Source organism: Eretmochelys imbricata, chromosome 1 (genome assembly GCF_965152235.1).
Source record: "Eretmochelys imbricata isolate rEreImb1 chromosome 1, rEreImb1.hap1, whole genome shotgun sequence".
Lineage (NCBI taxonomy): Eukaryota > Metazoa > Chordata > Testudines > Cheloniidae > Eretmochelys > Eretmochelys imbricata.
In genome coordinates, this window is record NC_135572.1 from 89,654,754 (window position 1) to 89,681,229 (window position 26,476).

The following is a 26,476-nucleotide window of genomic DNA, read 5'->3' on the forward strand; positions in this document are numbered from 1 at the left end:
GCTGGGTTATGTATTCAGGCTATCGCCTATCATTTATTTTATCTCCAGACCATATATAATTGTTTCTGCTGATTTTTAGGGCCCTTATTTGGGCCAGATTTTCTGTTCTGGTCCATCTCCTTTCCATTGTTCTGTCCCTGTTTATGTGGAGTTCCCAGCAGGTATAGAACTATCAGACTTTACTCTGTGCCTTCCTCTCCTGCAGTTTCCAACCCAGAGGGAATATCCTGTACTGGGGAGATATTACATCCTAAGAAATCCAAATGTATGATTGGGCCCTAAATGTATTTCTTTTTCTTGGAAGTGACTATACAGCAAAGACTTCATTTTATCAACCCCTATAATTACTATTCATATGGTCTAATATTTCTTTGATGCAGGGAATCAGAAAGGAAATGTGGGGCTGGGGGGAATGCTATCTATATTTAAATATATACACAAAGTAAGAGTCAAAATTCACAGCATTTTATTTATTTAGCTACCTTCCCCTCTCCTCCCACACCATGCTGCTTACTTCTGACCCTTCCAATCCATCCCTAAACATCATACCATCAGGTCTGCAATATTTTTTTGCTGTCTCTGCTAGGTGAAAGGTAGTATATTAATAAAATTATAAGCAATGAGAAGTTTGACTGAGATTAGGTCCTCAAGTCGTGCACACAAAATACCATGCACTTGGCAGATTTTTGTTAATAAGTGTTTTGGGGCTAAATTGCGTTTTCTGTTGTAGGATGCCATCCATTTTTCCCCTGCAAAACCGACAAAATAATGCTAATATATTCATCTTTCATGGTATTGAATATTTGTTTGCTCTGTTCTTATCTAATTTCATAAATATCATAAATATTAAGTATAATGAAGGTAAGAATGTGTATGTTTTGTTAATAGCAAAATTAAAAAAAAATAATTTTCTGCAAATCATGAAAACAAGCAAAATGAAATAGTGTTATCTGAATGTTAATATGAGGAACATAATGGCTTTCTCACTAAGGGAGAGACTGCAAAGCCTAGTCACTATGACAAGAAGCTCATTTACAAATACGACAAACCTCGTAATGATACTATGATGAAGACAGGATGTCCTTAAATCAACAAATTGATATTTAATAACAGTATGTATATTCTCACAAAAGAACCACATGCAAACAATAAAAACATGATAGTAAACATAAAAATAGGAAGTTAACAGGCATGGAAAAGAAATGGCAAATTAAAATATTTATGACTCATAAATCATCAGCACTTTTACATAGTGCAAAACATTTTAATAAAAATGAGAAGTGTGTCAGTGATATCAAAGAAATGCCCCATTAAATCAATACTAATCCAACAAGATGGGTTATTCAAAGTAAAAACCTATTTAATGCAACATTAATTTAACCACTCAGAAACTAAGAAATTAAAAACGTTAGAGTCCCTACAGAAAAGTTAGTGTACCTACACTGCACATATTGAAGCATACATTCAAAAACATATGCTTAACAGCACATGTAATACAATATGCCATACCAAACAAGACAGTCTACAGTATGCATGCACAAGGATGCTGAATTACTTGGAATATTAGAATATACTTCACTTGTTTGAAAAATCACCAGTGCAAAGTCTGTTAAAGCTGAGATTTTACATGTACTGTGACAAGATGTCCATGTGGTGGGTCCTGCACTTTTCTTGCCAGCGGGGCAGAGGGGGGGACACTAAGACACCTCCCCTTGCTCCTGCTCTTGGGCACCAAGGGCCCCGCTAGTGGCCAAGGAAGGTGATAGAGGAGGGAAGCAGGGGATGGGTCTGGGCTTGCTCCTCACTCTGAGTCCCAGCCCCTCTCAATCCCTGCAGGATTTATACCCTCGTCCCCCTTAGGTGGGGTTACCCTCAGTCCTTAGACACTAGGGAGAGAAAGTGTCTCTATCCTGCTGGGGCAGGGACTCCCTTACTTCAGTTTGCTGGTCTTCCTGCTCTCACAAAACCCCTCCAAGATCCAGTCCTCTCTCCTTCCTCCTCCCTCTCTGACTGCCTGAAGTAGTGGTTTTATTAGGTTCCTGACAAGGCCTTAATTGACAACAGGTGATCCAATTAACCTGTAGCAATCCTCCCTAGTCTACAGGGAACGACATCTTAATTAGCCAAGAGCTTATATATTTCCCCTCTACCACTCCTCTCTGGCCCCCGTTTTGGCCTCTGTAATGCCCCGGGATCTGACCATCTGCCTGACTGCAACTGGTAATCCAGCTGATGCCGCTGTGCCCAGTGAGGAGACGGCTGATGCCGAACAGCCAGGCTCTGAGCCCACGGGAGCCCTACCCTATGTGAGGCTCATCCTCTGCCTCTTGGCGGAGGATGGCACCCCCCTCACGGAGCCAGTGGAGATGTGCGAGAGGGCCAGGGCCTTCTCTGGCCTTTTCTCCTCGAATCTGACCGACGCCGAAGCCTGCTGAGTGCTTTGGGATGGACTCCTGATGGTCAGCATGGGCGACCAGGACTGGCTGAAGCTGCCTCTCACTCTGGCTGAGTTCTCGAAAGCCCTCCATCTCATGCCCACCAACAAATCTCCGGGAATGGACGGACTGACCGTGGAGCTCTACCGTGCATTCTGGGACATCCTTGGCCCAAACCTAGTCACGCCTGGGCCGAGTCCTTGCAGAGCATGGTCCTCCCTGTTTCGTGCAGGCGAGCCGTGTTCGCCTTATTGCCGAAGAAGGGGGACATCTGTGACTTATGAAATTGGCGTCACGTCTTGCTCCTCAGCACTGACTACAAAGTTGTAGCAAAAGCCATCTCGTTGCGTCTAGAGTCCGTGCTGGCGGATGTGGTCCACCCAGACCAGATCTACACCATCCCAGCCTCAACATCTTTGACAACCTGTATCTGGTCCAGGACCTCTTGGAGCTCGGGTGTAGGGATGGTCTGTCATTCGCCCTGGATCAGGAGAAGGCGTTCGACAGGGGGGACCACAGGTGTCTCCTGAGCACTCTGCAAGCATTTGGCTTTGGACCCCAGTTTGTGGGTTTTCTCCAGGTGCTGTACGCCTCCGCAGAGTGTCTAGTCAGATTCAACTGGACCCTGACTGAACAGGTCAGCTTCAGGCAAGGAGTATGGCAGAGGTGCCCACTCTCAGGCCAGCTGTATGCCTCTGGCAATTGAGCCCTTCCTCTGTCTCCTCCGTCGGAGGATGATGGGTTTGGTGCTTTGTGATCTGGAGGTGCGGATGGTCCTGGCAGCATACGCCGACGATGTGCTCCTCATGGTCCGGGATCTGGATGATCTGGTGCAGGTGGAGGCCTGTCAAGCTGTTTATTCAGCAGCCTTCTCTGCCCAGGTCAATTGGGTCAAGAGCTCTGGCCTAATGGGCAAGGCCAGGGGGTGGGCGAGCTCCCTCCCACCCGTGCTTCAGGCCATGTGGTGGAGCACAGGTCCGCTGCTCTATCTTGGCATTTATATTTCTGCCACTCATCCGTCCCTACTGGAGAACTTGCATGGTTTAGAGGGCAGGGTGAGTGGGTAGTTGCGGGGCTGGAAGGGACTGCTCTGGTGCCTCTCCCTCCCGGGGAGAGCACTAGTGCTTAACCAACTGGTCCTGTCCATGCTCTGGCACCGACTCAACACCCTGTGCCCGCCCACAGTGTTCCTGGCCAATCTCCAGAGGCTGGTCCTGGAGTTTTTTTGGCCAGGACTGTACTGGGTCTCTGCAGGGGTTCTCCATCTCCCCCTGGAGGAGGGAGGACAGGGCCTGACGGGTATGCACACGCAGGTCCATGTCTTCTGCCTCCAGGCCCTGCAGAGTCTCCTTTATAGTGCGGGTGGCTCGGCATGAAGCATATTGTTGCACGCCTTCCTCCGCCGCCTGTGAGCGCTCCAAAATGACCGGCAGCTCTTTTTTCTCCATCTGAGAGGTCTTCCACAAGGCCTCTCTGACCTGCCGGTCTTCTACCAGGACCTCCTCCAGGCCTGGAGGCTGGTTTCAGCAACCAGGTCTTTTGTGGCCACTGAGGGGGTAGATCTGCTCATGGAGCCCCTGCTACACAATCCCCATCTTCGTGTGCACGTGGTGGAGTTCCTCTTGGTGTGCCGGAGGCTGGTGTCCTGGCGGGAGTCACTAAGATTGGAGACTTCCTGCACTACAACCTGAGGAGTTGGGTGGATCCCCAGGCGCTGGGTCGGCACATGGGGCTCTCCAACCTTACAACCCCGCCCCCCCTGTGTACTCCAGGAGGTGGAGGCAGCCCTGCCTCCCGCGGCTCGTTTTTGTCTTGAGCAGGTCTTGCAAGAGGGTGCCCCCTGCCCGCCCCTCACTCCAGGCCCTCTGGATCTTTCCGTCAGCCCCCTGCCCCGTGAGTCTCCTCCCCCCCCAGCTTCGTGTACCTCGAGCAGGCTGCGTACAATGCAGCCGGTTCATTTCCAAACCGTGCCAAGGGACCACCTATATGCACTCATGCTGTACACGCTTCACTACCGCACCCTCATGTCCCACCCTGATACCAAGTGGCAGGACATTTTACCAGCAGTGGAGGGTGGGGAACCCCAGTGGGCCAGTTTATATTCCATCTTAGTCCCGTGACCTGCTGGGGATATCAGCTGGTGGCTCCTTCATGGAGCCGTGAGCGCGGGTGTGTACTTGGCGTGGTTTACCTCTGTCCCCGAAGCCTGTCCCTTTTGTGGTGTGAAGGAGACCCTGGCACATGCATATCTTCAGTGCGCCAGGCTGCAGCCCCTTTTCTGGCTCCTCCGGAACCTCTTATTGAGGTTCTGGCTTCACTTTTCCCTGCACTTGTTTATTTATGCACACCCGATTCGAGGCCCCACAAAGTCGTGGGACCACCTTGTCAACCTCCTCCTAGCCATGGGCAAGGTGGCCATTTGTAACACCAAGGAAAGGAGGTTGGCAGAGACAGGGCCTGCGACGGTGGGGCTGTTTTTTGTTCCTTTATCTGTTCATGCATCTGGGCAGAGTTCCTCGGGGCTGCCTCCGCTGGATGTCTTTGAGGAGCAGTGGGTGCTGTCAGGGGTTCTCTGCTCTGTGTCCCCTTCTGGTTCCCTAGTTTTGGCCCTTTGACCCCCCACACCTGTCCATGTTTTTACATTTGTTGTCCCCCGAATTCGGTTGAGTTCTGGGTTTAGTAGCCCCTCCCTAGGCTGGGGGTGGGGCTTTCAGCAGTGGGCAAGCTAGCGATAGCCCACTTCCTGGTGCCCAAAAGGACCACTCCTCCATGGCCATCCTGTATCAGAGTACAAATTTACAATATTTTTTCTTTATGGTAAATAAACAGTGACATATGTCAGGTCATTAGCTTCAAATGATGAACAGCTATGGCCACATTTTCAAAGTTAGGCACATGCAACTTTGTGCATACATTTTTCTGTGTCTAACACATACACAGATATATCTGATAGGATTATGAACATACAGCTATTTGTGCGCACACCTGTCCATTTTGCATGCATATGGCACATTAGATAGCTAAACCTGATTAACATGTACACACAGAGATGCATAAGTGTATATGTGCAATTCTGTTCATTTACCTTTGAACATCTGGCCCTTAGTGTAGCCTATGGTATAACTTGACCTGATAAAGATATTAAATTATATTTACATTGATGTTGGGGGTGGGGGGTGAATGAGTTAAAGTAGTTTGTTTGAGCACCTTTTCTCCTAGTCCAGTCAAAGCCTAAACACACAGGCTACCATATCTGAAGGCATGTCCCTCTTAGCCTAGACTGCCCCTTAAACTACACAACCAGCTAACACCCTGAAATGTTTTAGCATGCATCAACGAGAATTAAGAGGTCTTTTCATTCATATTAAACTAACTGGATTAAACCAACACACTTGAAAAACACACCCTTATTGCCCATCAAGACACCCTCCTCCTAGAGCCCAGGAGATTGTCACTGAAATTAGTTCTGGCAGAATGTGAATAGCCAGATCACTAGTGTAGGGTAGCGTCTACTACCGATGAATTCAGTTATTATCAGTATATTGGTCTCTTAATGGTATGTACCAGTTATCCATGAGTTGACAGGGGAAAAAAAAATCACTGTTCCTTAGGATGGACCACAGCTATCTACTTTTTCTGCAGAGATACTCAGGAGTCGAGTAGAGACAGATGTGAAGAAGAACCAATTCCGCTTTATATAAGTGTTTAAAAGGGTGCAGGAAGGGAGGATGGTTAATTGGGAAATGGTGTTTCTAGGAATACTTAGTGTGGTTGGTGAGTAGTTGCCCAGAAGTTTCTTTTTTTCAATCTCAGTCTTAAGAAAGAACATTGCTTAGAAGGAACACTTTAAAAAAAGTTATGGGATTGTGTGGAATGTTGCAGGGGGTTGAGACTAAGAAGCAGCCTAGAGCTTTGTGACTGTGACTTTTTTTTTCTTCTGGGTGTTGTGTGGTAGTCTGAAAAGACTGAGTAGCCTGGAAGATGAAGCCTTTTTTCTTCCTTGTGGATTTGATTGAGGTAAGCTACATTCTATTTCACTGTGGGGGCAGTTGGGGTGGGGGGGGAAGGTTTGCTTTTTTTTTCTGCTTTTCTTTAAAGGGGAAATGCCTGTATTTTAAGCTACTTGTATTGTATTGCAGTGACAATTCAAATGATCTACTGAGTGTTAGCTAGCTTTCTCCTGTGTGTTGACTGGTGTTAGCTACTGCCATATTCCATAAACCTCCCAGGTGCAGAAGGTGTTCTGAGGCTCAGACACAAGATTAGGAAACAGTGGGTATAAACACTTTCAACAAGGCCACTTATTACAGGCAACCGCCTAGAAAAGGTGTATTAGTGATGTTTTCTGTCCTCCAAACAGAACATAATCCCATCTGAATGCAGAAGGTAAGTCAGCTGATTCAGTTTCTATGTTTTAAGGATAGGTTGGTACAGTGATCTGGTCCACTGGGTCATGATTAGGAGGTCAAAGCCTACTGAGGAAAACTTTTGTGGAACTTTCTAGCTTTAGAACCCCAATCAAGTCATCTTGAATCAAGCTCAACACCGTAATCCTGGCCCCGGGTTTCCTGGCCAACCTCCGGACATCAATTCTGGAGTTCTTTTGGTCAGGACTGCACTGGGTCTCTGCGGGGGTTCTCCATCTACCCTTGGAGGATGGAGGGCAGGGCCTGAAGTGTCTGCACATTCAGGTCCCTGTCTTCCACCTCCAGGCCCTGCAGAGGCTTCTTTATGGTGCAGGTAGTCCAGGGTGGAGCATACTGGCACACGCCTTCCTGTGCCGCTTCCAAGGGCTCTGATACGACCTTTATCTCCTGAGGTCCCTTCCAACCCTGATATTCTATGATTCTATGATCCAAGAAGTCTTCCGCGAGACCTCTCAGGGCTGCCAGTCTTCTACCAGGACCTCCTCCAGACCTGGAAACTGCTTTCAACTACCAGGTCCATGGCGGCCACCGAGGGGGCAGATCTCCTCACGGAGCCCCTGCTACACAACCCCCAGCTCCACGTGCAGGTGGTGGAGTCCCCCTCAGTGCACCAGAGGTTGGTCCTGGCAGAAGTCACAAGAGTTGGAGACCTCCTGGACTACAACTGGGGAGACTGGCTGGATCCCCTGATGCTCACTCAGTGCATGGGGCTCTCCAGACCTCATACTTCCCGGCATGTACTTCAGGAGGTGAGGGCCACTTTGCTGTCCGCTGCTCAGGTTTACCTCGACCGGGTCCTGCACAAGGGCGCACCCCGCCCACCCTCCACCCCAGGCCTGCTGGACCTTTTCATCGGGCCCCTACCCCATGGACCCAACAGACCCCCTGCCCCTTCACCGTGAGCCGCCTGCACAAGCTGCAGCTGGTCTGCTTCCAGACCGCTCCAAGGAAACATCTATACACACTTGTGCTCCACACCCTTCACATCCTCACCCTCGCACCCCACCCGATACAAAACGGCAGGACCTCCTGCCACCTCTGGAGGGTGAGGAGCCCCGGTGGGACAGCCTATACTCCACCTTGGTCCCGAGGCCCACCAGGGATATCAGTTGGCAGCTCCTTCACGGAGCTGTGAGCACGGGCGTGTACTTGGCGTGGTTCACCCCTATCCCAGACTCCTGCCTCTTTTGTGGCGTGAGGGAAACCCTGACACACATACTTGGAGTGTGCCAGGCTGCAGCCCCTATTCAGACTCCTCACAAATATTTTGTTACACTTTTGGTTGCACTTTTCCCCTCACCTTCTTATTTGTGCACTCCCTATCCATGGCCTCACAAAGTCACGGGACCTCCTGGTCAGCCTCCCCCTGGCCCAAGCTAAAGTGGCCATCTATAAAACCGGAGTGAGGAGGTTGGCCGATGGAGTCTCCTATGACTGTGGGGCCTACTTCCGATCCTCCGTTCATCGTATCCAGGCACAGTTCCTCTGGGCGGCATCCACTGACTCCCTTGATGCCTTTGAGGAGCAGTGGGCGCTGTCCAGGCTTCTCTGCTCAGTGTCCCCATCCGGTTCCCTTCGTTTGACCCTTTGACCACACTCCTGTCCCTGTTATTTCATTAGTTGTCCCCCCATATTTATTTGGTGTCCAGGTCCTCTGAATCCCCCTCTTAGGCTGAGGGGGGAATCCCATTAGGAATAACAAGGCTGTGTGAAGAGGTAGTGTGAGGACTGCAGCATCCCCTTCACAATATGTGTAGGTTCATTTTAAAACTGTTAGGTTTATGTCCTTTACATTCCACAGTTGTTAATTCTGAGCTCCTCCACAAAGCTGCTTTAAACAACAACTGTCTTTCTTGTCCTATTTTAGGACCCTCAACCTACACTGCCTGCTGGTCTTCAGGAACTCCATCGTGGCCCAATGTGCCTTCCAGAACCATTCCAAAAGGACAGGTTTCTGTTAAGAACTCATGGACAATGCTCTTAAGAGGAAAGGAGTACTTGTGGCACCTTAGAGACTAACCAATTTATTTGAGATGAAGTGAGCTGTAGCTCATGAAAGCTCATGCTCAAATAAATTGGTTAGTCTCTAAGGTGCCACAAGTACTCCTTTTCTTTTTACGGATACAGACTAACACGGCTGTTACTCTGAAAACAGCTCTTAAGAGGGCAGACCAGCAAGTGCAGTACTAGAAGAAGAGGGAGAAGAAGACAAGAAAAACAGAATGCTGACAGGCAGTATGCTGGAGGAGTGGGTTTCAGCGAGGGAGCAGGCACTTGGACCATGAACAGCAGCTAAGGAGGGAGGACAAAGCCCACCAGAGAACTGTTCCATTAACTCCTATTAATAATGTCTGCAGGACTACCAGTCCTTGCTGCCTCTCCCACACCTCAGCATGATGTCCCTGCAACATACCCTAGCTCAGGAGCAGATTACATAACTCCATGTTGGGGTAAGGCCATGCATTCAGGACCATACATTCATGAGGAGATGGGCAGGGCAACTAAACCCTGTGCAGCCTTCCTTCTTCTTGCCCTTTCTGGTGGAAACCTCCCTCCTTCCCAACCAAGTGAGGGCTAAACATGTAAAGAAAGGAAAGGAAGACTTGAGTCCAGGGGACATGCAGTGAGAGGGGGATTGTGTTGGGTATGAATTATTTCCTGCCCTGTATTTTTGGTTTTGTAATGGCAGCTGGCCTGCACAACAGTGAGTTGTTTAGTGTTTTCAGACCTGCTTACAAATAAAGCACTTTATTTTCAATAAAGTATATGATGTGATGCACTGATAGCAATAAAATTAGGATTTCAGTTAATAAAGGTAAAAACATGCTAAGGAGTATTTAAGCATTACAAAGTGAACAGTATTCCTCTATTCCCCCCCACCCCCCAACACAAATTTATTTTTAATCATATCATTGATTTACAGTACATTGCAATCAAGAACACACCACTCCCAAGCACTGTCTTCTTGCCATAAATGCCACTTCCCACCAAGTACCATTCCCTCTTCCATTGGTCCCTTCCAAAGCATACAAAGCATCCCTTACTTGTGCTGCATGGGTGCAACTGTCTCCAGCAGTGGCTGTTTCACTTTCTGGCTGAGGGAACCAATCTAGCATTCCCCATACTGTCATTCGGGCAGTCACCTGTGGCTTTAGAAAGGTTGCAAAAAGCACAGCAAGCCACAGTAATGCAGATAGCATTAATTACGCTGGCATCCAAACTGCTTTTTAAACACCTCCAAGGGGATTTTAATCTGCTCAAAGCACATTCAATGATCATTCTACACCTGCTTAGAGTGTAATTAAACTTTTTTTGGCCAGGGCCTCTGAAATCATGGTACAACTTCATAAGTCAAGGCAAAAAATGGTATGTGGGGTCCCCTAGAATAACACTGGGGACAACAACACCCTTTATGTCAATACTATTGATGGGAATTGAGTCCATGAATGTAGACTCCAGAGCGGTGAAAAACTGTGGTATTGTGGACTCTTCCTGTGCCATCCACATTGCCATTCATAAATCTGCCTCCGTGGTCCATTAGTACCTGCATGTGCTCCTTAAGGAGGGAAAACTATGGGCACATGAGTTCCATCAATAGCACCAGAGTTAGGAAACTCCATTCTTTCAAAGTCAGCAATTAGCTCTGGAATATATTTAATGGCTGCCACATTGGGTTAAAATACACAACTAATTGCCTCAGTTATCTCTGCCACCACTTTATCCACAGTAAACTTTTCAACCCCAAACTAGTTGGCAATGGACTTGTAGCAGTCTGGTATAGCCAGCTTCCAGACCATTGTAGCAACATACTTCAGGACTAGCAAAGATGACCTCATGTGTCTCTTTATGCTAGAGAGTGTGGGACAGCTGCTTATGAAACTCCAGAAAAGTTACTTCATGTGAAAGTTCTAGACCCACGGCTGGTCATCTCAGGTCTTCATGAAAATGTGGTCCCACCAGTCTGTGTATGTGGCCATGTGCCAGAAACAGCAGTCTATATCAGGGGGCATCAGCAATTATGCTAATTATACATACTGAGCAGCATCTCTCAGTGGGAGTGAGCAATACCAGGGAACTCCTCTCCTTCCTCCTGCAGCTCCATCTGGAAATCAGTCAGGTACCTTCATTGGGACAGAAAAACATCCACCCATTCCTAGAAATATTGTGTCTCACCAAAGGGTTCAGCACTGGGAAATTTTCTATTATTGGAAACAAAGAGCAAGATGGAGTCAGCGTGGTCTCTGGGGTGTACTTGGGTACTGAAGTCATCTTTGCCAAAACTGGGGATGTAGATTGTGCCAGGGATGAGGGGTATTGGTGCCCTGAGAGGCCTCTGAAACAAGGAAAGCACCTACCTCTTCACCAGTACTGAGGTAATTGATGATCGTGGTCCCAGCCCTAAAGCTACAGAAATAGAGGGGCCTGGAACAATCAATGGTGCCAATAGTATGCCTGCCTCCTGGGTTAGTGGGGAGCCAGGCATGGACCGGAAGAATAAGTCTGTTGCCGCCACATAGGCTTGTGGGGTCATCTGTATGAAAAATGGCAGAAATACGGGCACTGGTTTTGATGGGTGATGAGTCAATGGTATAGTACTGGGATTCTCACACCTCAGTACCAGGGAGAAAGGGTTGACAGCCCAGCTCTACCCTGGGTACCCATGTCTTATGGACATCAGAAGACTGTCCTTGATGGACAGGACAACAAACTTCTTGTCTGAAAGTCCCTGATGCATTTTATGGGTCCTCTTTCAAGGTACCCCAGGAGACATGGATAACCTCTTCCACTTCTCGAAGAAGAATCAGAGTCCAGGGGTTTATCTACTACCACTATTGAAGAGGAATATGGCTGAGGTGAGCCAGTGTCCCTGGCTGAAAAGAGACCCAGTGCTGCTGCAGGCCTTATAGCCTGTTCTAACTGGTGCTGCTTCAGATAAATGCATGCCAAAAATGCACATGCTTCTACATAAGGATATAAAGATTTAAGGAAATATGACTTAAACAAACATTAACAGAATGCCATATAGTGGCCACCCTGAATAGTGGTTCTAAACATTCACAGCTAACACCACATGCCTAACTTTAGTCTTTGCATGAATCTCAAAGGACAGTAGTGGTGGTGTATGCGACAACTAGTTTTAACAAGAAATGTTAATCTTAAAATAGATTTATAAGATTCTAAATAGGAAACAATTAAATAGATGAGATTTACTTAAGATTGTATTACCTATTTTATATACAAGGATGGTAGCATTACAATTAAATAGAAACTCTTTAAAAAGGGTGGGGGCAGGGGAACGCTTTCACAAGATGAGCAAGATGGTGTCAAATTTACAGCACTCTGAACTGTGTAGAAATAAATCATGCTGTGTGGACACATACCAATCACATTTTATAGATTTATCACATTCTACCTTGCAATTTTGGCAAACTAATTCAATTTCTCAGTACTATGCACCTTATCTACAAAAGCAGATAACACAAAATCAATGCATAAAAGAAGTCTGACGCTGCATAAAATGTTTTTCCTTGATATAATTAATAAACTATGCTGCTCCCATCCAGCGGAAAGGGTTTCAGTCAGGGATCTTCCTTAATTTTATCTATGGTATTTCACAGCATGCATTAATTATTAAATACAAAATTTTATATATATGTTTATATATGTTCCTCTATATTGATATTTAGAGTTTCTTCCAAGTTTTGGACAAAGTCCTGAGATTGACATGGGAAGCACAACTCATTTTGTTCTTTAAAAATATATAAATAGACCATGAGAAACAGAGAGATTTCTAGAAGTACTCCAGATAAAGAATAGGGAAAGCAATTGGAATTGGAGCTTTGGCTTAGACTCAACTCCAGTTGTGGATTAAAGTTTCTTGGATGTGGCTTTCCTTTAACAATTTACACCACTGGAAAACAGATGTGAGAGAAAAATCTGGCCCCATATCTCTGTAATGGGCAGAATCAAAGTCCAAGATTCACACATTCCTTTGGAGAATGAGTCTGAGCTATGTTAATTTTTGGGGACATTCAGACTTCATTTTTTCTAAAGCTGTGAATATAGAGCTAAAACTGGATATAGAATTTAAATCCAAAGTTTGGTTTGTATGTAACTCACTCCATGGGGAACATAGAAAGCCAGGGAACAGTAAGAATACGAGAGGCTAGAATGCCTGTGGATGAGTCAAAAGTCCACATCCATGAAAAAAACATTGTTTTCTCAATAACTGGGCTCAAACTAAATGATGAATTAGCTTGTTGCTACACGTTGAGATCTGGCATAGGTCTAAGAGTACTTCATGGAAGTTGGCAATTACAGGAGATAATAGTATGTTGTAATACTTTCGTACTTCCATGTAAGCAATTTTAAGTGCAAATGGATCCTGGCTCTGTACAAGATACAGAAGACCTGGTCCCTGTCCTAAGTGGATTATTAACTAATTGTTGCTATGTGATACCCTTACACACTGAGTAGTACTTTTATAACATAAACTGTCCCATTGACTTCATTGGGGTTATTTGTGATTAAAGGTACTATTCAGGGTGAGTAAGGGAATCATAATCTGCTCCTAGCAGAGGAAAAACAATAAAACACACCAGAATAAAATTCCATATTGGAACACCTCCTCCTCCTTTTAATACCATGGGTGAATGTCATGTTCACACCCTTACCAAACACTACAAATGTTTCAGGGTTATTTATATTACCTCTTTAAAAATCTTATAGGTAAGATGTTTAGTGCATTATTTACTCAGTGAATTGCCTCTCAGTTTGAGAATTGTCCATGAACAGATCCTGTTCTTGTTCATTTTTCAAAATGATTTGCCAAGTACTTTTTTTTCAAATAGTTTGCAGTTTTCATGCATTTAATATATGAAATCTGAGCTGTTTTGATTGAAAGCATCAGTTACAATAGGTTTATGCCCTGGCTAGATCAGTGTAACTCTTTGAATCGTTTTTGGATGCAAATACTTGCAGTTTCCAATCTGAATTCTTATTTCTGTCAAAATCTTGTGATATTCTTTCTGGGAGCCTTACTGCCCGTAAACTAATGCACTGAGATTAGCAGAAAGCAAGCATAAACTGCCCAAAAATCTAAAGAAATTTACTTTAAAATTAGAGTCAATATGTGCCTTTCTTTGGCAGTATTTGTCCTTTCTGTATTAGTTATTTCTAGGAAGCTCAACACTCTATCACACAACCACAACACTAGATCCATTGATAACTGATGCCTTCCGGTTGGAAAGCAAGGTGTTGGCTTCCCTTAACAAGCAGTCATTATTTCATTACTCCAGAAGCTAGCACTGGATGCTAATAATCTCAGAAATTATCACTTTCTTTAGTCTATCCTTTTAATGGGATTGAGAATTTTGGGTGAGACATTTAGATGTTTTATAGAGGCACTGGATTTTATTGATCCAATTTAATGTGGCCTCAGTCCTGGAGTTACCCTTGAGATTGCACTGGTCCCTGGGGTGGTTGCTCCGTGCCCATAATTAACTATGAGGATTCTTTAATTTACCAGTAGTATCTAACTGGAGTAAGGTAGATGGAAAAACTTCAGTATGGTTCTTTTCTCAGTGAGGTCCCAGAAGGTAGGCTAGGTCAACTTTTATTCTGCTGCAAAGAAACTATTTGTGTGGAGAACCACAAAGATTTACTCTGTCACTGCATGCGTTTAGATGATCAGCAGAAATCTCTCATTTCAGAGATCTAAACCCATCAGGATGCATACTGGCTGGTTGCTGCTGGAAGTTTGAGAAAGCCATATGGGATTACACCTTAACGAGCTCTCATAACATATTGTGAGCTTTAGGAAGCTCAGATATTTCTGGCTTTCTTTGAATCCTGAACAATGTAAGCCTTCACTTCCTTCTCAGGACTGAATTGAATTGTGATGGCTCCTTTTCATCCCTTGCCCATCATACCAACCTTGCAAGACAGTAACAATGAAAATAAGGTTCTGACTTGCTTACGGCTGTAAAAATATGGACTAGGATTTCAAAATGTATTAGCCACCACTGTATTCACTTGTGCCACAAAGTCATACATTTGAAGAAAATGTGTTTGGTCTTCTATGATGCCACTCATTACTTGAACTGTCCTTAAACGCTCATTTTATACACTGCCAACTGCTTCTGACAAAGATCGTAAGTAGGTTTACTCTCAGCATGGCCGTAAGATTAATTTCCTTCAATTATATTAACTTTGTAACATTCATGCTAGTTTGAATATGACAGTTGCTCACAGATTGTCCATGACAGTGTCGGGGAAGCAAGCACAACTTTCAGGCTGTCGTACCTTTCCCAATTGTGTGCTCATCATGCTAAGAAAAGCTCTTGCTGGGGAATGGGACATTACATTCTCTCTCTTAAGCCACTATTTTGCTATGCAGAGCATTAGTCTGTATCATACTTACAGTGCATCTCAATGTGAGCATCAATATTGGCTTGGAAAGAGATACATTTTTGAAAAAGCTATTGTAGATAGTCTATTTAAAAACAAACCTGAGGAAACACATTTGTTTTGCCTGAAGCAAAACCAAGCAATATAATACAGTAAATCAGCTAGGTAATATAGCAAATCTGGATTCACAGTAGCAGAGTTACATTCTCTTACAAACCCAAATTTCACTTTTTTGTACTAATTATACTTTATCCAAAGATTTCAAAAACTTTTATGAACACTTAGGCTCACACTTCCACTGAAAGTTGAGTAATTTATTACATCTGTATCTTACTAACTAAGGCAGAGCAGTTAAATGACTTCACCAAGTAGATATGATTCAGTTCCAGCATTCATAAAATCCCCATTAGCATAAGTTAGCCATTTAGGGCCTTTCCAAAAGTTATTGGGTAATAGTTCATAGACAATGTAACAGATTTTAAGGCCTATCCTGGAGGGTAGGTGTGATGCAGAGCCAGTGAGGGTTAAACAACCAGAAGGCTGAGTGACCCAACATCAACCTTTAAGGTTGACATATTAGAAATGTATTGAAATGGTAAACATGGCCATTCTTTGTAGATTGTTAGCAAAGACATGTTGAATAGACTAGAGTTCTTGAAATATAAGCCTATATTGTTAGAGAAGCAGAAGTAGATACTAATTGTATTTGTCTGTTAAACTTCTAACAAGATATAGGTAAACACAATGTGATCTAATTCGTTTGTAGATCATAAACTTCTGTTCGTGTCTACAAGGGATATTAACTTCTGATTAAACTGGAGGTGTAGTAATATTATTATCTTCATTTCTATTTCCAATTTGTGACTCCACATTGTAAAACTACCTGTGAACTGCTTGAATGGTTAATAGCCTTATGCAGACAAAGGCAACTAGTTACTGGTGGGTGCTTAGGACATAGGGATTTACTTCAAAGCAAACATATGCATTACCTATTCTTCATCCAAGAAATGGCTGCCAAGAGGATCATCAGATGAACTTCTGCTCTAAAGGGACCTTGGGGCATGACCGTTACAATCTCAGATCTGCTTAAACTTTGTCAGGGGAAGTTCAAGTCAAAAGACTGAAGTCTCCAGGTCTATTCTGGATCAGCCCTGCAATTATTATGGAAGAATTTGAACAAACTCTGCTCATGGCCTGACTATTGGACTAGGACTTTTTAAATTAATTCCAAAAGGATTTCTACAGATCAATAGCTACACCATCTCTGCTATGAAACTGACTTGAGAACTTTACTCATATATGTTTGCATAATGATCTTTAATCATAGCAACTGTTTTTTTAAAAAAATAAATCTTAGATAAATTAATAAGAATTGGTGTAAACATGTATTTGAGTAAGATCTGACATGTTCACTGGCTTGGTGGGTAAAGTGTATGATTTCTTGGGATTGATAGAACTTGATATGTAGTGAATGAGGTTTTAAATAACGCTCAGTATACAGAATTGGCTGTCTGGGTGGGAGCCAAAGGCTGGATTGCTTAAAGGGAACTGTATTCTTGCTTCTTGATAACCAGTAAGGTATTGCAAAAACTGTTTTTTACTAGATTTACCAAGCCAATTATAGAATAAACCACCAATTTGGGGGATTGTATGACCTATTGTTTGAAGTTTGCCTTCATTAAACATTCTCAGTGTAGCCTCTCCAGTGGCAATGGTCACATTAGGTCATGCTGTTTAGTCCATAAATGTGGGCAGCCAACAGGAATGTGTGTGATCTCTTGAGTACAGTGATTTGTCTCTGCTAGCATCCCTAGATTACAAGTTATCCCAAAATGGGTAGTGTGTATGGGATCATGGCCCTGCTACAGAACAAGGAACAGGAGGAATTATTATGCCACCTGACAAGTGCTCCTGTTGTTGCTGTGCATTGTCCTTTATGCTTTACCATTGTAACCCACTGCCAGGTAGAGCCAACAGCAACAAGGGCCGGATTCAGTATCTAGGGGTTTCTTTTCAAAAATAAAACACAAAACCAGTTTGAACACCCCACTCAGTGACCTGGGACAATTACACACCACCCCCGGGGTGCCTCTAAGGGTATGTCTACATTACCCGCTGGATCAGCGGGCAGTGATTGATCCAGTGGGGATTGATTTATTGCATCTAGTCTAGATGCAATAAATCAATCCCCAAGCGCTCTCCTGTTGAATCCTGTACTCCCACTGCATGAGAGGCACAGGTGGAGTCGATGGGAGAGTGGCAGCAGTCAACTCACTGCGGTGAAAACACCAAAGTAGGTTGATCTAAGTACGTCAACTTCAGCTATGTTATTCACGTAGCTGAAGTTGAGTAACTTAGATTGATCCCCCCCCGCAATGTAGACTGGGGCCAAGAGGCAATACTTCCCCTCTCACAAGCACAGAGTCTGAGTGTAGCAAAAATTTTAATAAGGAGGGAACTAACTCAACATTAATTTGGGAAAACAAAAACTAGGGTTCATAAACATAAACCATGAGCAAAAGACCCACCCCTTAGTAATTTGGGCAGTATCCTTTTCCCCTCAGGGTCTTAAGTCCAGCAACCCCAAAGTCCCTTCTCTGTACCTGACTCACAGTTGGTGTCCTTGGCCAGGGCAGCTAGAGAGTTCAGAGGTTCATCCACAGAGTTCACCTTCTACCCTGTGTGGAAGGCAGGGGCGGGGTAAGGAGGCACCTTACACACTGCACTGCTCAGGCACTCGCTCATCGCCCCAACAGCCAATTGCCACGCCTCTGCGGGGCTCTGCTCTGGCCCTCTCCACCAGCTTCTCTGCCAGCCACCTTGCTTGCCACACCTCTCCACCAGCTGCCCACTCACCACAATGTCTTCAAAGTCCCACACACACACACTTAACACAACTTTCAGTGATTTCAGCTTTTAGTGTTGGAACCTCACCACTGGTGCACACTAGACAGTCTCTTGCAATAGGGACATCCCAAAGTAGGTCTAATACTTAAACCTAGTTATCAGTGATTTCAGCTCTGGAACATGTAACAAAACTTTCATTTGAGTCTAAATTAGCTCTTTTTTATACTATTGAGAGAGGAAGGATCAAATGGTGGACAAGGGATCAGTACCCCCTCCCTCCACTCATTGAGCTTTGGAGCCCATATCCCCTGCCTAACAAGTGCTGTTCAGTTCAGGGTGAGTCCCTCCATTAGGGTATGCCAGGTACAGTTCTGCTGCCCTCAGGTCACACAACAAGGGTAACAATGCTTTATTACTCCTGCCCCAATAACAAGGAGACTGGGGGTCCAACATCAGACACAAGTGATCATTTGGGCAAGCAATCCCATCATGCTGAGCACCTAAGCATGGTGGGTGTATCCATGCAAAGCAGATCAGCTTCTGAAGTCTTTTTTTCCACAGCTCACCACTAGGTGTCAGGGGAGACATTTAGACTCTGCTTACACCATGGAAAAAGCTACAATAGAGTCCTAGGTTACCCTATTTTTCAATCAGCCCCAAGGAATTATGCTCTCCTGAGTCTTGAAGGTTCATTTTATAACCCAAAGCTTCTAGGAAATGTCTGAGGATCTAACACAAGTGTTTTGCAGGCCTTTCTACTGTAAACTACATAACTCTCTTCAGTCATGGACAAGATTTAGATAGCTTCTCAAGACCAGATATTCAGAATATGTTCTCCAGGTTTGTATCTGAAAAATGATGGGAGCAAATACTTGCAGATGTAATCTTGCGCTCATAATGCCCTATGGACAGTTTAGCACATACTGCTTATGCCTTACTACACTGGAAAGTGCCTTACTACACTGGAAAGTCAGGTATTTACTGTCAAAGTGAACTGAATCCCATGCATAGAAGCAAATAAGAAAGGATTGGTTAAATTGAATATTGTTCTTCAACCTTGTCAAGGTTCCTTCCCCACTCCGAACGCTAGGGTACAGATGTGGGGACCTGCATAAAAAACCTCTTAAGCTTATTTTTACCAGCTTAGGTCAAAACTTCCCCAAGGTACAAAATATTCCACCCTTTGTCCTTTGATTGGCCGCTACCACCACCAAACAAATACTGGTTACTGGGGAAGAGCTGTTTGGGCACGTCTTTCCCCCCCAAATACTTCCCAAAACCTTGCACCCCACTTCCTGGACAAGGTTTGGTAAAAAGCCTCACCAATTTGTCTAGGTGACTACAGACCCTTGGATCTTAAGAACAATGAACAATCCTCCCAACACTTGCACCCCCCCTTTCCTGGGAAATGTTGGATAAAAAACCTCACCAATTTGCATAGGTGACCACAGCCCCAAACCCTTGGATCTGAGAACAATGAAAAAGCATTCAGTTTTCTTACAAGAAGACTTTTTTAATAGAAATAGAAGTAAATAGAAGTAAAGAAATCCCCCCTGTAAAATCAGGATGGTAGATACCTTACAGGGTAGTTAGATTGAAAACATAGAGAATCCCTCTAGGCAAAACCTTAAGTTACAAAAAAGATACACAGACAGAAATAGTTATTCTATTCAGCACAATTCTTTTCTCAACCATTTAAAGAAATCATAATCTAACACGTACCTAGCTAGGTTACTTACTAAAAGTTCTAAGACTCCATTTCTGGTCTATCCCCAGCAGAAACAGCATATAGACAGACAGAGACCCTTTGTTTCTCTCCCTCCTCCCAGCTTTTGAAAGTATCTTGTCTCCTCATTAGTCATTTTGGTCAGGTGCCAGCAAGGTTACCTTTAGCTTCTTAACCCTTTACAGGTGAGAGGAGCTTTCCCCTGGCCAGGAGGGATTTCAAAGGGGTTTACCCTTCCCTTTATATTTATGACAAACCTCTAGGATATATCAAGCTGTCTTCTAAAAAGCACCACCTGACTGAATCATAACTTAAAGAAAATAAAGAATATCAGTAAAGGGAACCAAGGAACACATGTTGGAACAAACTTCAGTAAATAAGCTTATTCTTCATCAGTAATGGAAGAGTCTGGCTATGAGTTTCATCAGCATCGCCAAAGAATCATGAAACAAGCTGCAGATTTCTGATACCTTCCAAAATGTCCTTGGTTAGTCTCAATGATATAGGATCCTAGAAATGTTAAATCTATCTTTGACTGACAGCTCACTCTACTGGTTCTTCCTATCTAAATTTAAACTTGAGACAGATCTCCAAGATCAAAGACTGGTAGGGAGCTAATAAAATTTATTTTGTAATGTAGCATCTGATTTTAATCTTTCACTATTTTATCTGTTTAACCTTTCCAACATGTGGAAAGTGAGGCTCTATTTTTCTTTGTAGAGAAGGTATAGTCATGTGAATCTATCATTCCATTAACAACTGTGCTGCACAGCTTCCCAGAGCTTGAGCAGGTCATATTCTGTCGCTCAATAGAATTAAGAATGAATCATTTTACTTCAGGATTCTTTGGTGGTCTGGAGTGTTCTCTTTGTTTCTTTGTTTGGTTGGGGATAATATGGAGGAGTCCTATGCTGGAGACTGTCAACATTAAATAGCTCAACAGGCTTTAGTTTCCATCTGAAGTGCTTATAAGCAATTGACTGATATGAAATTTCAGGCAATCCCTTTAGTTTATTAACCACTATTTTGCAAAATGGAAAGTGAAAGTATACCACGCGAAATCACACAGAGCAGTAGCTAACTACGAGCAAATATGTCTGTAAATTATGTTCATATAAATCTGCAGCTATCTCATTTTCTCAGGTCCCTTCCTTGGCTGGGCAATAGATAACAGGTTCTTTGTTCTGAGCAGGTTTAAGAAATGATAATCATGCTTGTAATCTGTCACTTAAAAAAAATGCCTAGACAGCAAATGGCTTTTCCCTTGGACAGTAGGGGTGGGATATGACTTCCCTGATATTTGGCCAGAGCCTAAATACTACTTTGGGGCTACCTTAAACATGATGTTGGGTGGTGTCAGAAATGTCCAATTTCTGAAGAGAATGATTAACTACAAGCTTCCAGAAGCCTTCGGTATTTCTAGTCTTGAAGGGTATGTCTACACTGAAGCTCCAGGTGTACTTTTGAGCTCAGGTAGACATACCCACGCTAGCTCTGACTGAACTTGCATGCTAAAAAATGAAGAGTAGCGAAGGTTGCATGAGCAGTGGGAGGGGCTAGCCATCAGAGTACATACCTAGGGTCTCAGATGAGATTGTATTCGGGAAGCTAACTCCTTCGCTGCTCGTGCCAGTGCAGCTATGCTTCTATTTTTAGTGTGCTACCTCCATCAGAGCTAGTGTGGGTATGTCTATCCAAGCTGGAAATTACAACTCTGCCTCCAGCATACACATGCTGAAAGAGTGGCCATGTAAAGCAATAGGCAATAGACCAGCCTCAGGGAATAAAAATCCCTTTCCTCAAGGCTGGCTTTATTAACTCAAAAAAGATTCCAAAATGGGATCAAAGTAACAGAACAGTTGATCACAGCCAACAGATGCCTTTTCAATTTTCAGGAAGCTGGGATGGGTAAAGGACATACCCTTTGCTTAAGGAGCCCCCCTTGCAACATCTTCCCCTTTCTTTTATAGCCCCACCTGACTCCAGGTGACAGGTTTCCATTCATGAATTGCATGCACAGATAGGTACTTTCCTGCAGCCTGGACTTATGTCTCTAGAGAGGGGTGGGGCTTAGGGCACACCTCAGGATCTCCCCTTGGCTAGCTTTGGTGGATCCTCACCTAGCATGCAGGCTTTTGTGGATTTCATTCCTGACCCTATTTGTTATATGGGGAGTCTAGGTATCTAGCTCAGCTTTATGTATTGTAGTGTTGTTCCTGTGATTTTTTAGGTGCCTTTCATGCTATGATGCTCAGAGTTGCAACCTCTAAGTCCCTTTGTGGATCCCACCCAAAGTTACTTTACCCCTTTACACAAAACCATTAACTGTGCATCCAGCAAGCCATTCTAGTCAATGAGCAGGAGGATGGAGTCAGGGTTCTTCTCACTCCCTGCCCCCTTCCTTCTACTTACTCATATCTGGAAGTATTGGGACACTACCCTCTTCTGTCCCCACTATGGCCAGAATTGTAATCTATTATTACCTCTGCTATCCAGTCTAATCCTGAACCTTTGGTCATCTAGGTATCTCACTGGTTTTATATTAAGCATGTAGAATATTATTATTTTCCTAGTGTGTGCACCATCATCATTACAGATATTTAGTGATTAATTTTAATTAATTAATTAATTAATTAAGCTTAATTTTATTTCTTGAGGGATTGAGTTAGATGCCTAGATGTGAGCCTTGCTCCACACAAGATGTAGGGTAGAGGAGGCACGACCTCCCACCTTATAGGCCAGTGGCAAGAGCACTTACCTGAGAGATGAGAAACCCAAATTTGATTTCTCTGCCCCCACCCCCACCAGAGGGAGAGGAAGGATTTCAACAGGGGTTGCCTACCTCCCAGAATTCCTCTGAGTCTCAATGGGTTCTCTGCTTTGCTCCTGGGGCACTGCTCCATGTACCATGCAGATTGTAAAATTGTGAGTGTAGTTGTTACAGGTTATATGAAGAAATGACTACAGTCCACTTGTAATGGCTTTCCCCCTGTAGCCAAAAGACACATACATTCAAAAGATTTCTCACTCTTGAGTCTAGCCAATCTGCTTTTCACAAAGACCACTTGTTTTGTGTGTCAGATCAAAGAGTGCTACTTCAGAACTGGCATCTGGAGCTCTACCAATTATTTTGCAGACAGCATTGAAAGGTGAGAAATGCCAGGATGATACTGCCACTACAGTGCAACCCTGTTTATCTTTAGTTAAGCACCAGTAATCACAGCTGCTTTATTTCCTTTCTGACTCCTTTTCCTTTTCAAGTACCTCCTTATAAGTTATCAGCCGACAAAGTTGTTTTTTTAAATTAACATTTTCTTCTTTGCATATTTCTCCACTACTCTAAGTACCACATAGTTCAAAAGAGTCTAAATCAAACCCAGATCTATAATGCATGCAAATCAAAGATTATTGTCCCATTTTTTAAAAACAAAACACGAAGTCTAGAAAAGAATGTTTCAGTAGTACAACTGAGTTAAACATTTCTCTTTAAATACAAGAGTTATTCTAACGTCATAAAAAAGAGTATTTTAATTAAGACTATTGTGTGCAAATATAAATGGCCAGTTACTAAACTGGTGTTAATAGATGTACTTCCACTGAAGTCAATGAAGCTATGCTTACGTACTCCCATTGGGTGTCTGGCCCAATAAGTATAAAGTTTGATTGTTCTGTATTGTCATGGCAATATCTGATCAAGCTCGGTGTTAAACTGATAATAGGAGAACTCTTTTTCTAACTGGGTTTCAAGTCACTACCCTGACATTTACTCTTGATTTTGGATAGGTATTTCACAGGGAACTTACTTGCTACCCACCTCAATGCTTGCCAAAATAAGTAGCTTTCTTGCAAAACAAAATACTCTCTTACCAAAATCTTACTAATTGAATGCTAGCAAATATAAATGGCTGTACACAGATTCTTTTCTTTTGACTGGAGAGAGCCTTGAGAATTAGAATTCATTGCTTGTCCCATGTCTCAGATGAATATTCAGGAAAAAGGTAAATCACAAGATTTCACTAAAAGTGTTCAGAACTTTACTTCTATTAATAATAGTGCTATTGCCATTCACATTCTAGGAGCTGTAACATAGGGAATTTTAAAAACTGACATCCTTAATAGACAAGTATTATTAGCAATACCTGGAAAAAAATAAAAATCTAAATGTACCTTTCAGCTTAGTATGAGCTGACAGTTCAACAGTTTGAAATATTAGCTAAGTGTCATACAGAGAGCTATCTAGTGTATTCTCATTAAAATAAGAAGCAGAACAACCAGCACTTGATCTGAAAAATTGAAATGTCAGGGAAATCATAATCTCTGGTAACAAAACCTTATCATATCCAAAGTAATAGAATTAGAAATGTGTGATTAATATATCTTCTACCTAAGGCTATGTGCATATCCCTTCCTTTTACCCATTGACCTGCTGTCCAATATCACATACAAAACCAATACTTTTGGACTGAGTTTTAGGCACCATTATTTAATATTAAACTCCTTCAAAAATTAATGGCATTAACCTTGAGAGTAAGCAGGGAGGCAGAGAATTAAAACAGTGACAGACTGATCTCTTCCAGTACAATATTTTGTGTGACAAGCACACTGGATATAACTGCAATATTAATGAACCATGAACAACTATTATTACATTGCAGTCGTGCCTGGAGGCTCCATTTAGGAGACGGGTAACCATTGGGGTAGGTCCTCAACGTACAGACAAAAATATGGTCCCTTGCCTTAAATAGCTTCCAGCAGATTTATTTATTAGTTATTTGTGAGGCATTACTGCACACCTTTTGTTGCCTCAGACTATTTATTTGGTTATATTTTTTTAAATTGTGGCTATACAATGTTCGGGATGCAGGATGCATATCAACTTATTGTAATAAAACATGGCTTCAATGTAAGATTGATGTTTAATGGTTTGAAGCCTTGCCAGTTATCTTCAAATCCTTCCACAATTAAAACTACCCCACTGTGATACTCTGTACCTTGGAGGAACACCCTACACTGCTATGTTCATCCTTATAATATGATTGCATGGTATCCAATGCAAAGTTTCTCATGTAGGGTGTCTTTACAAGGCTAATGATGCACTAAGCATTGTTATAGTAATATTGTAATAATTGTTGTTATAGTAATGTTATAGGTTGTAATTTCATGTATATAGTTATGAGGCTGAAAATGTGTCCTCATGGCTTAAAACAAGCCCAGGCAAAAACTCTCCAAGAGGCAGTTCACACCTCATCAGGGCATGTATGGGACAAACCCAGCCCAGCCTCACAGGAACAAAGGACACTGACCTAGGCACCAAAAAAGGATCTGTTGGACTCTCGAGTGAGTCACCCCCGTTCCTTTGGTCATTTTGGGACTACAATGAGGTAATGCTCATATCATACATATAAAGGGAAGGGTAATAACCTTCATGTATGCAGTAACATAAAATCCCTCCTGGTGAGAGGTACACAATCACTTACCTGTAAGGGGATAATCAGTTCAATTAACCTAGTAGGCACCTGACCAGAAGAACCAATGGGGAAAGAAGATACTTTCAAATCTGGGCAGGGGAAGATTTTGTTTGTGCTCTCTTTGTTTGTTCCCTCTCAGGACAGAGAGAGAGAGACCAAGCAGGTAAACCAGCTCCTGAAAAGATATCTGAAATGAAACATGTAAAGTTACAGAAAGTGTAAGTAAAGGCAAGGAAATGCATTAGATTATCTTTTGTTTTAGCTTGTGAATTTTCCCTATGCTAAGAGGTAGTTTTATTCCTGTTTTTTGTAACTGTGAAGTTAAGTACAGAGGGGAGTCCTCTGTGTTTTACATCTTTTATTACCCTGTAAAGTTACCTTTCATCCTGATTTTGCAGGTGTGGTTCTTTTTCTTTTTTTCTTTATAATAAAGTTCTTCTTTTAAGAGCCTGATTGATTTTTCGTGTCCTAAAAAATTAAAAGGTTTGGTCTGTGCTCACTTTGTTAACCTATTGGTTAGTATATTATTCTCAAGCCTACCCAGGAAAGGGGTAAAGGGGCTTGTGATGCAGAAGGGAGGGGGGAGTGTTGAACTGGGAATGTGGCAGGGGAGTTTCACTGGGGATGGGATATCTGAAAGCCTGTAACCTGAGTCAGGAGGGGGATGGGGAGGTAACACCTCTGCCCAGGAAACTGGACAAAGGCTGCAGGAGAGAGCCTGCTGTGGGGGGGGGGGTTGGTTTCAGTTGGCTGCTGGGTGGTGGAATGCAGGGAACCCCAGTGCTGGGGTATAAGCTCCCTGCCCCCCAGAAGGACTTGACTGAGGGGACCTGGTTGTACCCACAAGCTCTGTTTTAGACTGTGTTCCTATTGTCCAATAAACCTTCCATTTTATTGGCTGGCTGAGAGTCACAGTGAATCCCAGGAAGAGGGGTGCAGGCCCCAGACTCCCCCACACTCCGTGACAGGGCTTTGGGGGATATTTTGGGTAAATAGGAACTCCAAGTCGTCCTTTTCCTGAATCTTTGTCTAAATCACTTGGTGGTGGCAGCAATACCATCCAAGGACAAGAAAAGGATTTGTGTCTTGGGGAAGTTTTTAACCTAAGCAATAAGCTGAAGGGGTCTTTCATGCGGGTCCCCACATCTGTACCACAGAGTTCAG